At 46.0% G+C, this 13,044-nt stretch overlaps 1 protein-coding gene and 1 non-coding gene across 3 annotated transcripts in view; one reads left to right on the top strand and one right to left on the bottom strand.

The window, feature by feature from the left end:
* Nucleotides 1-10,256, bottom strand: part of MTM1 (myotubularin 1) — a 97,462-nt gene extending 87,206 nt beyond the window's left edge. Inside the window, exon 1 of one of the 2 annotated variants that reach the window (XM_047097742.1) lies at nt 10,207-10,256. The gene's annotated coding sequence lies outside the window, so the exon portion shown is untranslated. The remainder of the gene's footprint in view (nt 1-10,206) is intronic. The other variant, XM_047097741.1, reaches the window with a different exon arrangement.
* On the top strand, nt 1,100-1,205 carry LOC124525399 (U6 spliceosomal RNA). Its single transcript, XR_006965496.1, has one exon. It is a non-coding gene; the product is annotated as a U6 spliceosomal RNA (small nuclear RNA).
* Nucleotides 10,257-13,044: the final 2,788 nt, after the last annotated feature.

The raw sequence follows: 13,044 nt of genomic DNA on the forward strand, positions 1-13,044 counted from the left end.
CACCATCGTTAGACATCAGGAATATGCAAATTAAAACCACAGTGAGCTACCATTACACAGCCACTAGAATGGCTACAATTTAACCAGATGGACAATAACAGGATGATGAGGATATGGCCCAAGCAGAACTGTCATGCTTTGCTTTGCCAGCGGGAATGCAAATTGGCACAAGCACTTTGGTAAATAGTTGGTCGGTTTCTTGTAAAGTTAAACATACACTAAGCATACTGCCCAGCAATGCCACACCTAAGTATTTACACAAATGAAAACATCGAGTCCACACAAAGACTCATAAGCAAATGTTCATAGCAGCTTTATTCATAATGGCCAAAAACTTAAGTCAACTCAAATGTTCATCAACTAGTGAATAAACAAATCACTGTGGAACACTGCTCAACAACAGAAAGTCACCAACTATGGATACCTGAGACAACATGAATTAATTTGAAAAGCATTATGCTAAGACAAAGAAGCCAACCACAAAATACTGTACAAACCTACCCTCAACACATCTCAAAGAACTACTAGTATTCAGGTCACAATCTCTGACCATAATACAGTTAAGTTAGAAATCAGTTTTAAAAATATCTAAAAAAATGTACTTGTAGGGGTGCCTAGGTGGCTGGGTCAATTAAGCATCCAACTTTGGCTCAGGTCATGATCTCGCATTTCGTGAGTTCAAGCCCTACATTGGGCTGTCTGCTCTCAGCTTACAGCTCACGTCAGATATTCTGTCCCACTCACTCTCTGCCCCTCCCCTGCTCAGTCTCTCTCTCTCTCTCTCAAAAATCAATAAACATTTTTTAAATGTATTTGTAAATTTAAAAAGACACTTCTAAACCCACAGGTGAATGAAATAATCACAATGGAAATTAGAATATACTAGAACTAAATAAAAATTCTATGTTTTGAAATATCCAAATCACAGAATAAGTCCAGACAGAGGACAAAACGAAGAAAAGAGTGATGTCCAGGATATATTTTAAGTGACAAAAACAAGAGGCTGAATAGTGTACACAGTATGCTTTTTGGGTGTGAGAGGGGAAATGCAAATATGTGTGTGCACACACTTGCTCAAATTTGTGAAAGGAACAGAAGAATGCTCGCTTTGGCAGCACATAAACTAAAATTGGAATGATACAGAGAAGATTAGCATGGCCCCTGCACAGGATGATACACAAATTCGTGAAGCATTTCATAAAAGAAAAAAAAGAAAGAAACAGAAAAAGAAACTAAAAACTATAATATCGATGACCTGAGATGGGGGATAGAAACAGCATGTCCAGCAAGAGACAGGGATGTAAGTAAGGCTTTTTGGAATAAACTCTGATGTAAATTTGACTTTAAAATGATATAAAGTTTTTACTCATTAAAAATTAATCAGAAAGAAACTGGGGAATGTCATTATGTTCATTCATTTCTACATCCTAACAAACATCATACTACATAACCACAACTGACAAACCTGTGGTAAGACTAAGAAAAAAAGAGAGAAGGCACAAACAATATTAAAACTTAAGAATGTGAGCACCTGGGTAGCTCAGTCAGTTAAGCGTCTGACTTCAGCTCAGGTCATGATCTCACAGTTTGTGGGTTTGAGCCTCACATCAGGCTCTGCGCTCACAGCACAGAGCTTGTGTGGGATTTTTTCTCTCTCTCTCTCCAACCCCTCACCCCACCGTGTCCCTCCCTGACTCACTTTTCTCTCTCAAAATATAAATAAACCAAAGGAAAAAAAAAGATTTAAGAATGAAAAGACAGACATAACCACAGAAATGGCATATATTAACTGGTAGTTTAATATCTTCCCACTCCAGGGGCTTAGTCAGTTGAGCATCTGACTTTGGCTCAAGTCATGATTTCACAGTTCGTGGGGTTGAACCCCACATCTCGCTTTGAGCTGAAAGTGCGGAGCCTGCTTGGGGGGAATCTCTGTCTCCCTCTCTCTTTCTGACCCTTGCTTCACACACTTGCTCTCTCTCTCTCAAAAATATGGGGCGCCTGGGTGGCTCAGTCGGTTGGGTGGCCGACTTCGGCTCAGGTCACGATCTCACACTCCGTGAGTTCGAGCCCCGCGTCGGGCTCTGTGCTGACCGCTCAGAGCCTGGAGCCTGTTTCAGATTCTGTGTCTCCCTCTCTCTCTGACCCTCCCCCGTTCATGCTCTGTCTCTCTCTGTCTCAAAAATAAATAAACGTTAAAAAAAATTTTAGAAAAACATTAAAAAAAATTTTTTTTTTAAATCTTCCCACTCCAAATATACCAGGCCCAGGTGGTTCTAGGGGTAAATTCTACCAAACACTGGAGAAACGGTGGCACCTGGGTGACTCAGTCGAGCATCCGGCTCTTGATTTCGACTCAGGTCATGATCGTGGGATCAAGCCTTGAGTCAGGCTCCACACGTGGAGCATGTTAAGATTTCTCTCTCTCTCTTAAAAAAAAAAATAGAAAAAGAAAAAGAAACACATAACTCCAATCTCACACAAAGTTCCAGAGAACAGAAAAAGGTAATACTCTCACTCACTTTACAAGGCTAGCAAAGCGATACTAGATCAAGTACAGGAAAGCAAAATCTCCCTCTCAAATACAGATGTCAAAATCCTGAAGAAAATATTAACCAATCCAATCCATCAGAAAGAAACACGCTGGTTTCACGCCAGCAGGCAAACTGGTTAATGCTACATTATATTAGGCAATCCTTTAAAATACCCCCATCACCTTAACAGGTTTCAAGAGGAAAATCACATAGCTCTGTAAAGGCAGAAAAGGGGTTTGATAACAGTCAACATCCACATAGCCCAAAACAAAGGTGCGCTAGAAGTGCGCCTACATAAAACGTAAACTAAACACTTTATGGCGGAGTGTGGAAAACATGCCTTCTCAAATACAGCTCCTGGGGCCCACCCCAAACCCACCGAATCAGAAACTCCAGGCTTGTTGCCAGTGAACTTGTAGTTTGGGAAACGCCCTCAGGTGTTTGTCAGGTGGCCGGCTACCTAATGTCAAAGGGCCGGGGACAGAGCCACAGAGGTGCAGCATCAACTGAAGCCGGCTCTCCCGACCCGCCAGACCCACTGAGTCAGATCTGCGTCCCAGCCCGAAGTGCAGGTGATTCTAAGCACACTCAGTGTGCCGGAGACACACTCCCATAGCAGCTGCTCTCAAGCCGACCTGCACGCCGAGCAATGCATGTCTCGGGGCGGGGGGCTGGGTGGCTCAGTCGATTAAGCAAACGACTCTTGATCTCAGCTCAGGTCATGATCTCGTGGTTCATAAAATCAAGCCCCAGGTCAGGCTGCGTGCTGGCAGCGGAGCCTGCTTGGGATTCTCTCCCTCTCTCTCTGCTTTCTCCCATTCATTCTCTCTCTCTCTTAAAATAAACTTTTTTTTTTAAAGCCTATGTTTGATTAAGTACATCTGAACATCTGTGGGTGGGGCCTGGGCAGCAGGTCGTTAAAGTTCCCAGGTGATTCTAATGAGCAGCCAGCGTGGCAAGGAAACTTCTATTTAGCGAGTCCACACCCTTTAGGATGAGCCAGAGAAGAAGGGCGGAATCCATGAGTTCTTTGAAGATACCCTCAAGAAAAAAGCCTGCATTTCACTCATATACCAAGGGCGAGTTCTTCATACCACTTACCAAGCCGAAACGGAGAAGAGAACTGTCTTGAACAAAGTTGTGACAAAGTTGTGGGATGTTGTGAGGATTCATACGGGATGTACGTAATCACAAGGGGCAAAGGGCTTGGCACAGGTTACAACACGGATCATGAATGCAAGTTTATTACTGAGGCGACCACGGCTCTAACTGCTCTTCAGGCATCGACAGCAAATCAAGGCCAAAATGTATCTCTCGAAGCTGTGCTGTCCAACGCGGGGGCCGCTAAGTACGTGCAGCTCCTGAACACTTGAAATGTGCCTAGTACAAATGGAGGGGTGGCGGAAATATAAATACATGCCAGGCCTCGACACCTTCGTACAAACAAAGGGGAGGGGAACATCTCACTAATACTTATACTGATTACATGTGGAAATGATAATATTTTGGATATACTAGGTTAAATACGTTATAAAAATCAACTTCATCTGTTCCTTTTTTAATGCGGCTACTAGGAAAATGGATTACACATGTGGCTCAAATTATCTTTCTAATGGACCACAAGGTCTCAAAGGATCATGGGGAAGCCGGGATGTGAGCTACTAGTTAAACCGGCCTTCTCAAACTTTAATTTACAAACAGATCACTGAGGGCTGTCATCAAAATGCAGACTCTAGGTGTAGATGGGGGGGGGGTACTGAAATTCTACATTGCTCTTGGGCTCCTAGGAGCTGAGGAACAGCAGGAGCATCAGGACAATTTTTTATCAACAAGGAAAAACTGTTCTGTGGCATAGAAGGGACGGGAACCTCTGGAGAAATGATCATGCCCTGTCAGAGTTGAAAACGGTGAAGAAAGGAAATGGCCGGCAGGGTTGCACTCAGCCTCAACCTTAAAAACTCAGTTGTTAGGCCTCACGGCAAGAGCTGCAAAGAGGTGAGGGCCAAATCCAATTGCCCTCCGTCTAGGGACTCACTTTCTCTCTCAGATTTGGAACCATCAGTGTCTGCAAGGAACACTTTAGGACCAGAAAGCTCAAAATGGAATCTCGACCGAGGTTTCTCATATCCTGCCTGACACATGACTAGCGTCAATGGCACTGTCCTCCTATGGTGTGGCTCGTCCCTGTCACCTTGACCCACCTACTACTGACAAGCCATGGCTGGGGGTCACTGCCGTGGGATACGTTTCTTCTTTTAGCAAAACAGCTCAGGCCAATTCCAGGACTGCTGGAACAAACCCTGACAGCACAGCCCTTGTTCTAAGTCCCCACCTAAGTCATCTCGGGGCCATAAAGAAACTAAAGGCTCAGCCAAGGGCAATTTAAGCACCACCATCTGATGCCACGAATCCCCTCTGCGACCCACCTGTGCCTCGAAGCTCCCACGAAGGGGAAAACATGGCGCCGGGACATAGCAGCGCGTTCCATTTCAAGAGGCTCCGGGAAACAGCGCTTCCTTTTCCCAGAAAGCCCAAGGGCACAATATAGATATGTAACAATTATCACAAGCTAAAGAAAGGATATCACGGTGTTGTCAAGGTTTTCAGGCAAGGGAATAAGAAAGGAATGAGTTACAAACAAATTACTTTTATTTTTACTTTTAATTATTACCCTTCAACTTCCCATACCCCTCCCCACCCCCCAAAATCTACCAACAAGCAAAGCAAAAATGAACCTAAACTCAAACTGCTCGCGACAGTAGTCCAAAAATCCAGAGGCTGGGAATGTAATGTGTGAGACCTCTCCCATCACTGGACTCAAAGAACTTTCTTATTCATTTGCTAATCAACCATGGTGGGGTGGGGTGGGGGGAAGGCTCAGCATGAGCTCCCTTCCATCGTGCAGTGGGGGGGGGAGATATGGATATGGTCTCTATACATACAACCCGATTTGTTGAAATGAACACATCCAAACAACTCTGAACTACCCCTCCACTTGTCCAGTTCAAGTCAAAGAGTGTTTTCTAAATGTCTACTGTGTGTAGAGGGCCATGTTAGGTTTCACCTGCCCAGGAAAAAAAACGTCTCCAACCTCAGCCCCAACTTTCAGCACAAGCTTGGAAGATGGAACAAGTGATATTGAAATATTCAGGTACTACGTATCAAAACAAAGAGCTGCAGCTCAGCAACACTGGACGAACCTAAGTACATGACATTTCAAAGAGCTACTTATAATAGAGTCCTTCCAGGATCCTGAGAAACAACTTCAAATAACAAGAACAGAGCACTAAGCCCCAGTTCTGTTGGAACATGAAGGCAGCAGGGACCCAGAGCACAATCAATGCCCTGGATGTCTTCTCACCCTAACCCCTGGAGTGAGAGCATCCAGGCTACTGTGGATGGAGGAGCTCCGCAGGGCCTCAAGCTGCACTGAGGAGCTAATGGAAGGTGTCGATTTGAAAAAGGAAAGATTTTCACTCCGAAATACTTCAGAAAAAGGCAGGCAATATTTCCTGATGCAGAGATCGCTTGCTGTTGCCCTGTGATTGTTGGCTATACAGTACTACCGTCTTGGGAATAAATAAAATGGAAGCTCGCAAGGTGTGCCAATGGCTTCAGGTCCATTTGAGAGAGGCAATGAAACACCCACATTTTTCAATGCTGACAGAAGACGGAAAGCAAGGCAGAGGCCACACATACAGCCATGGGGCAGGTGGGCCAACAACAGGAGGGACGCTGCTCTCTTACACCAGTTCTCCAAACAGTGACAGCTTATATAACACATGAAAGCAGTAATAATAATGCTGCACAGCCTATGAAGGGTACTGTTGTATATGTGATTCTCTGCAAAGTTCTGGAAGCTTGGTAGGGCTCACAGCTCTATCGTACGAATGGAAGAGGCAGCAGCGGTGAGGTAAAATGACGTATCTGGTGTCACAGAGTTAAGACGTGGCAGAAATGGGACTTGAACCCAGCTTCTGGAATCCAGACTCAGGAAGCTTTCGGCCACCTCACACAAAGGGTTCCTTTATCACCCCTCACTCCTCAGGTAGAAACAGAAAGTGCTAGCGCGTGATGCCAATGTTCTAAAGAGGTGCCTGCTAAAGAGGTGTTCTAAAGGAACCTTTTAAGGTTCCTTTCCTTAAAAGGAAAAGGATGAGACTGTCCAGGTGCTCAGGTGGAAAAAATACGTTGTAAACATTTAACATGAAAAACCATCCTCCAACTACAGGATGGCAACTGGATCTCACCCGACTGACTCCAACTGGGTCTCCTGGTACCCTCTTGCTTTCCAAGCAGAGCAAATGGAAGAAGGCCACTCTTGTTCTAATCATGTTTGTAGAAACAGACAAAATGTGGCCTCGAGTAATTTCTGAGTCCAAACACTGACGGGAACTTCACACTGCAAGAACTGTGGACACCACTGCCAATGTCACCTGAAACTAAAAGCTCGAGTCACCCACAAAATGCTAAGAAATGTCTAGAAAAATAAAATCACGCTTATTTGATGTCCAAAAGTTTATTAGGACATATCTAGAATCATTTCTTTATCTTTCAAAGAAAATAAGACACTATTCTAAGCACTTAACATAGATTATCACTCAGTCTAGACAACAACCCTTTGAGGAAGGTGCTATCAGTATTATTTTCATTTTACAGATAAGGACACTAAGGCACAGGCATAAGTAACTCACCCAAAATCACACAGGTAATATTAGAGCCAGGATTCAAATCCAGAGTCAATACCTCGTAGGCAAATGACAGCCCCTGCCCCTCCCCCATCTGCCAAAAAAGAATAATGAACTGAGAAACTAGAAAATAAAGAAAGCAGAACTTCAAAGAGGTCAGAAGCAGGGAAGGGAAATTACTAAAGAATAATGAAAACAAACTCTTATTCTTCTATAAAACTGAAAAAACTTTAGAAATAACAAGAAACTCTGGCCTTTGAAATCCTTTGGCCACCAGTTCAAAATGTCGCCTACTAAGCCTTGAAGAGGCTCCGCTTTTCTCCTTATTTTGGAGCCCTCAATAAGAGCAAGAACCACATGTTCCTTCAGTGGTTTTTAAAGTAACTACATTTTGTTAATCCTCCTTTCATTTTGGAACAAAGAATATTTGAGTATTTTTTTTGTAACTTCAGCCATTTTTCAGAACCTGTAAGAATGAAAACATTTGCTTTCAAGCCACTGAACATACAGAATAGGAGAGAACTGAAAAGGTACAAACAGATGAACTTGTAGAGTAAGCTATCACGAATGCCATTTTACTAGCACTTTAGGGTTTTTAAAAAAATTTTTTTAATGTTTATTTATTTTTGAGAGAGAGACAGAATGTGACTGCGGGAAGGGCAGAGACAGAGGGAGACACAGAATTTGAAGCAGGCTCCAGGCTCTGAGCTGCCCACACAGAGCCCAATGTGGGGCTCAAACTCACAAACCATGAGATCATGACCTGAGCTGAAGTCGGATGATTAACTAACTCAGCCACCCAGGCACCCCACTAGCACTTTAGTTTTTAAGACGTTGAATGCTTCTTTACTCTAGAGCTAACATCAAAACGAACTCTTTTCTTTAAAAACCATACAACCCAAAGATTGTGGATCATTTCAGATAGTAGGTTCTCTGTACAAACCAAAGTGCAAGAAGAGAAATTCTTGTGTAAGGTAGCCTGAGGCAGGCTGACACTGGCATGAAATCAACAAGGAATACTGACCTCAGCAGAACCTTCTGTAGCTAGAGTAAGGTAACTACTGAGATAGCAAGGGATTCGAAGACCACCCCGCTAGGTGTTTGAAAGCACGGTTTGCATGTAAGAGAAAAAATGCAAGTAAAAATGATGCCGTGATGAATTTAGGATCCAAGAGGCAATCGCTAGAAAAATGATGACTCCACGGAATCTCTTTTAGACAGATTTACTTTTGGATTTGATTATTTACTTTAATGAAGCAGCAGCTGACACTCAAAAACTAACAATTCAATGTAATTCCCAAGTCACTCTCAAACATGCCAGCCTGTTTTATTGACATAGAGTTTGGGAGTTCTATTTTTCTGCATAGTGTTCATCTCCACTAGAAAATATATCGTTTACTTTTTTTTTATTGTCCTCTTCCCCACACATAAGCTCTGTAAAGCTTCATCAGTAGTACTGTCTGCTGTCTTCTCAGTGCTTGGGACACTGTAGGCACACTATGGGCTTTCTGGGTTTGATGGGTAAATGAAGCCACTGAGAACTTGATAACTATATGTTATAACTTTAAGGTAAGGAGACCAATCATTTAATAGCTAGAATCTAAAAGCCCCAATGAATGTTCTGTACTTTCAAGCACCTGGGGAGGCTGCTATGCACTGGCAGCACCACTGGTTGGAATCTACTCCATGGAGTGGAATCTCTCAAGGGTAGATCTGGTTTAGTGAAACAGCCAAAAGTCACTGGATCAAATCTGGTAATAAGAGATCATGCCCAAAACATATGTTGGATGAAAGCAAAGTGTGTCTATAAAGTAACAAGCCTGATTGTCTTATTTGGCTGGTAAACTCGTTTTGAAGGGAATTCAAAATGGTTTGAACTATAGCAAAATCACTGGCTCAGTCTCAAGATTCTAAGGTGGACACTCTACAAAAAACAAAACTAAGCTGTGATAAAAAGTACCCGGGTTAGACACCAAGATACTCCCTAGAGACCTGACTTGTGGTATTAGCTTTGCCGTTAGGTTGCCCCAAATCCTGGGTCACATTAAACAGCGTTACCCTCTCTGGGCCTCAGTTTCCCCATCCTAGAAACTAACTACTATGAACTTCAAGGTCCCAGTCAATTCTAACATTCCATGGTTCCATTCTTGTGAAGGTCTAGTATGTCTATTTAAAAGCTAGTCACAATTCACTCCACCCCATACTTCGTATGTGTCTATAAAGCCCATAATATAATCTTTGCAGCAGATTCATTTCATATTTGCCTAGGCAAAGACTAAAATTAGTTTTCACTTCCTGAGCGCAGCAAAAGACAGTTAAGGGAGGCAACCCGGCAAAGGGCGCTTGCTCGTGCCTGTGCATACTTCCGACTGCGTATCAGGGAACTAACCGTTCCTTCTCAGATCTTCTCTCAACTGTTGCAAAAGCAAATAAACCTCCCGTGCGTGACACAGAAACTCTGTTCGAGAGCGCCCACCGAGGCTTCCCGGACAGCACCGGGCTACGGCCGCTCCGCAGGACCCGCGGGGGATGCGGCGGGCACTCACCCGAGGCGGACGGCCAAGGCGAGGACCAGCCGAGGCGCGTCGCCGGGGAGGCAGGACGGCCGCCCAGCGCGCTCGCCGCCACAGGACAGGGAAGCAAAGTCCGGGGAGCGGCCGCGACGCCCCCAGGGTTTCCCCTCGGCCCCGATTCCCGTCCCGACCTTCGCCCGTCGCCAGCCCAGGACCTTGGGCGGGGAGAACGCGAGGAAGCCGGAGGCACCTGCCTGCGGCTCACCGGCCTCACTCAGCCCTGGCTGGCGGGGACAGCGAGGCGCTCGGGCGACACCCCCCCCCCCCCCCGCCACCTACGCCCGCGGGTGCTGCGAGGATACGCGGGACCCGTCGGCCCGGGGAGTCCCAACTTCCTCCTCCCGCCCCCCTTCCCCCCCAGGTCCCGCAGCACCCGGCTCGGAGCCAAGCCAGAAGCGAGCGCTCACCCACCTCGGGCTCCGGGCGCCACCGCCGTTGCCAGGCTGCTTCGCTCCCGGGCCCCGCTCCGCCCCCTCCAGGGCCCGCCCCCTGCGGCCTCTCCGCCCCTGGCCACCGCCCGCCGCCCTCCTCCGTGCGTCGGTTGGCGGGTGTGCGTCACGTGACAGGGCTGAGGCGGGTGGAAGGCGCCTGTAGAGCCTTGGGAGCCACTCTGAGAGGCGGGGTTCTTCACCCGGGAGGCTGCTGGGAAGCCCTCTTTGAAAGGTCCGGCGCTTGGAGGCATCTGGGAGTTGTAGTTCTAAATACGATGCCAGTGGGCAAGGCCCAGATGCTAGGGGCCGCCCCAGCAAGGGAAGTTGGAGTAGCAGCCCGGCGGAGGCCGCTGGGAAGCGTAGTCCCAGGACTCCTCTGAGTCCCATTGTTTTTCTCCAATAAAGGGGAAATCCAGAGGGAAAACTCTAGATAAAACTTTAGCGGATGTCACTAAATTGAACTGATATTGGGTACATAGAGTTGGCTGCGTGAAGTTGAGATACTACAAGGGAAAAAAAAAAAAGAAATTTCACTGACTCTGGCCCAGAATCTGCAATTCACAAACCAAATGAACAGCTGAGGTGTGTACTTCATGCCGTGCCAGTATCTTTCCAAGAACTCTCTTGAGACTTAGTGAAAGGAAACATTTAAGGACAAAGTTCCTTCTGCTTTTTTAAGGTTAGGGACAGGCGACCATTAACACAGTAAAAAGAAAGGAAAAGAAAAAAAAACAGAAGCAAGACAACTTCAGGAAAAGAATTCCGTGTGTCATCAAATAAACCAAACTTAATAGGACACATTGAAGAACAGGAGTAAAATTCCTCATGCTATGTAATAATTACTAATATATAATATATATACATCAACACTTCATGTAAATGATGGTAAACAGGATCTCTTCAACATCTTTTTCCTCTTATATTTGTTAGTACTCCAGCATCTAAACACAACTGTTTTACCTGATACTAGTGTGTGTATTTTCATATGTATCTATATACAGTCATAAGTCACTATGTACATTAAACGCACTACACACACACACACACACACACACACACACACACTAACCCTACTGAAGAGTCCAGACTTCTTACATGAGTAACAAGTCCCTTCAGACTCAACCCACCTACTCTCCCAATGTGCCTCTTCTCTCTCCTCGCCCCAAATTCTGGTCTAGTCACAGAGAACTTCTTTCTATTCTCTGGATGCACCATGTTCTTTCCTCCTTCCAGCCCTTTACACTTGCTGTTTCTTTCTCCTGCATTGGCCAAACTCTTGGAAGGGCAGCAGAATAGCACTTGTTCCCGGGCCAGGAAGAATTAGCTCTCCCAGCGTCCTTTTCATCACGCTGATGTCATCATTTGCTTACATGTCAGCCTGCCAACTCCCCTCCCCAGACTGTGAACTTCTTTGAATCACATTCACTTTTGTACTGGGTTTCAAAAAGTGCTCAGTAAATGCTTCTTGATTGCATGCATTGCACGCCAGAGAGGCTGCCTGGTGGGTTACTGAATAATCTGAGTCTTGAAGCAGAGGGATCGGGGAAAATGCCATGGAGAGAGGGCAGCAGCTCGGTGCAAGACCTTGCATACAGTTGGCTGAAACCCTTTGTTAAACAGGGGATGGGGGTTACAGAGCAAGAACACTGCTCCTCCTAAAGAGGTTAACCCAGCTCCAGCTCTGAAGGATACAGCCCAGGCAGAAAGGGCCAGTAAAGATCAGTCTCAGGCCTGTGGGATGTAGACAGTGACCCTTGCCTCACAGTGTAGGTGTGAGGATCAAGTGAAGGGGGGAGGGCACTTGGAAAACTGTAAACATGGAGCACTACTGGGGAGCAACCACCTCGTCTTGGGTGAGGTCACTGTATTCTTGACCCAGTCCTGCTGTCTCTCAGGCTGGAGCTGCATCTCATAGTTCAAAGTGTGTGTGTATCTGTGTGTGTGTTGGGGGTTCTTCAGGCTTCCCTGCATTTTACACACACACACACACACACACACACACACACACACACATACACACACCAAATGCAGAGGAGCCTGTCAGTAGACAGCTGGCTCTGAGACACTAGGGAGGGAGCAGCAATGCATGTGACATTAAGGCTGATAACCTTCCTGGGTAGTACACGGTGCACCCATCTCCCCACCTAGGCCCTCTGGTGTTGGCTAGGGCACAGGCTGGAGGTGCCTCCTGTCCTCTGGGGCTTTATCCTGTTCTCTGAAGTTAGGGCAAATGGAGCATGCAGGCCCCAGGATGGGTCTATGTTGATCCCACTTCTACAGTCCTCAGTGGGAAGCAGGTCCGAGAAGGGAAAATTCCTGTTCCCTTAGTGTCCTCACACACGGGCCCAGTGCTGGTGCTCTGACCTCCCAGTCCCCACCCCTGCTGTAGGCTGGGAACTGCAACCACCTGGTTCTACCAGGTTCAAGCCCAGGGTGGAGGAGGGTGGAGGAAGGGAAGGGGCATTCTTATAGAAGGAGAAGGCTGTTGGCCTTGGGAAAGTTACTTCTGATCATTGGCGGCTTCCTCCGAAAAAAGGAATCAAATGCCAATTCTCACGGTTACTGTGTCCTAGCACAGTAAGAACAGAGGAGAATGTGCTGTCTAGAATGTCAAGGCAGCAGTGTCCCTAAGCTGCCGGGTTGTGGCTGATAGGAAGGGAGGTGGGAGAAGGCAGGAGCAAGCCCCTGGGCATTCTAGCTCCTTCCTTTGTTTGTTAGGTGTGTGACTTTGGGGCAGTACATGTCTTTCAACCTCAATTTCCTCATCTGGGAAATGGGGACATTAGTATCTACATTATAAGCTTATTGTAAGTGATTC

The sequence above is a fragment of the Lynx rufus genome, unplaced genomic scaffold (assembly GCF_022079265.1).
Source record: "Lynx rufus isolate CCGP_SWC_20201006 ecotype Redwood Valley unplaced genomic scaffold, mLynRuf1.p SCAF_40, whole genome shotgun sequence".
Classification (NCBI taxonomy): Eukaryota; Metazoa; Chordata; class Mammalia; order Carnivora; family Felidae; genus Lynx; species Lynx rufus.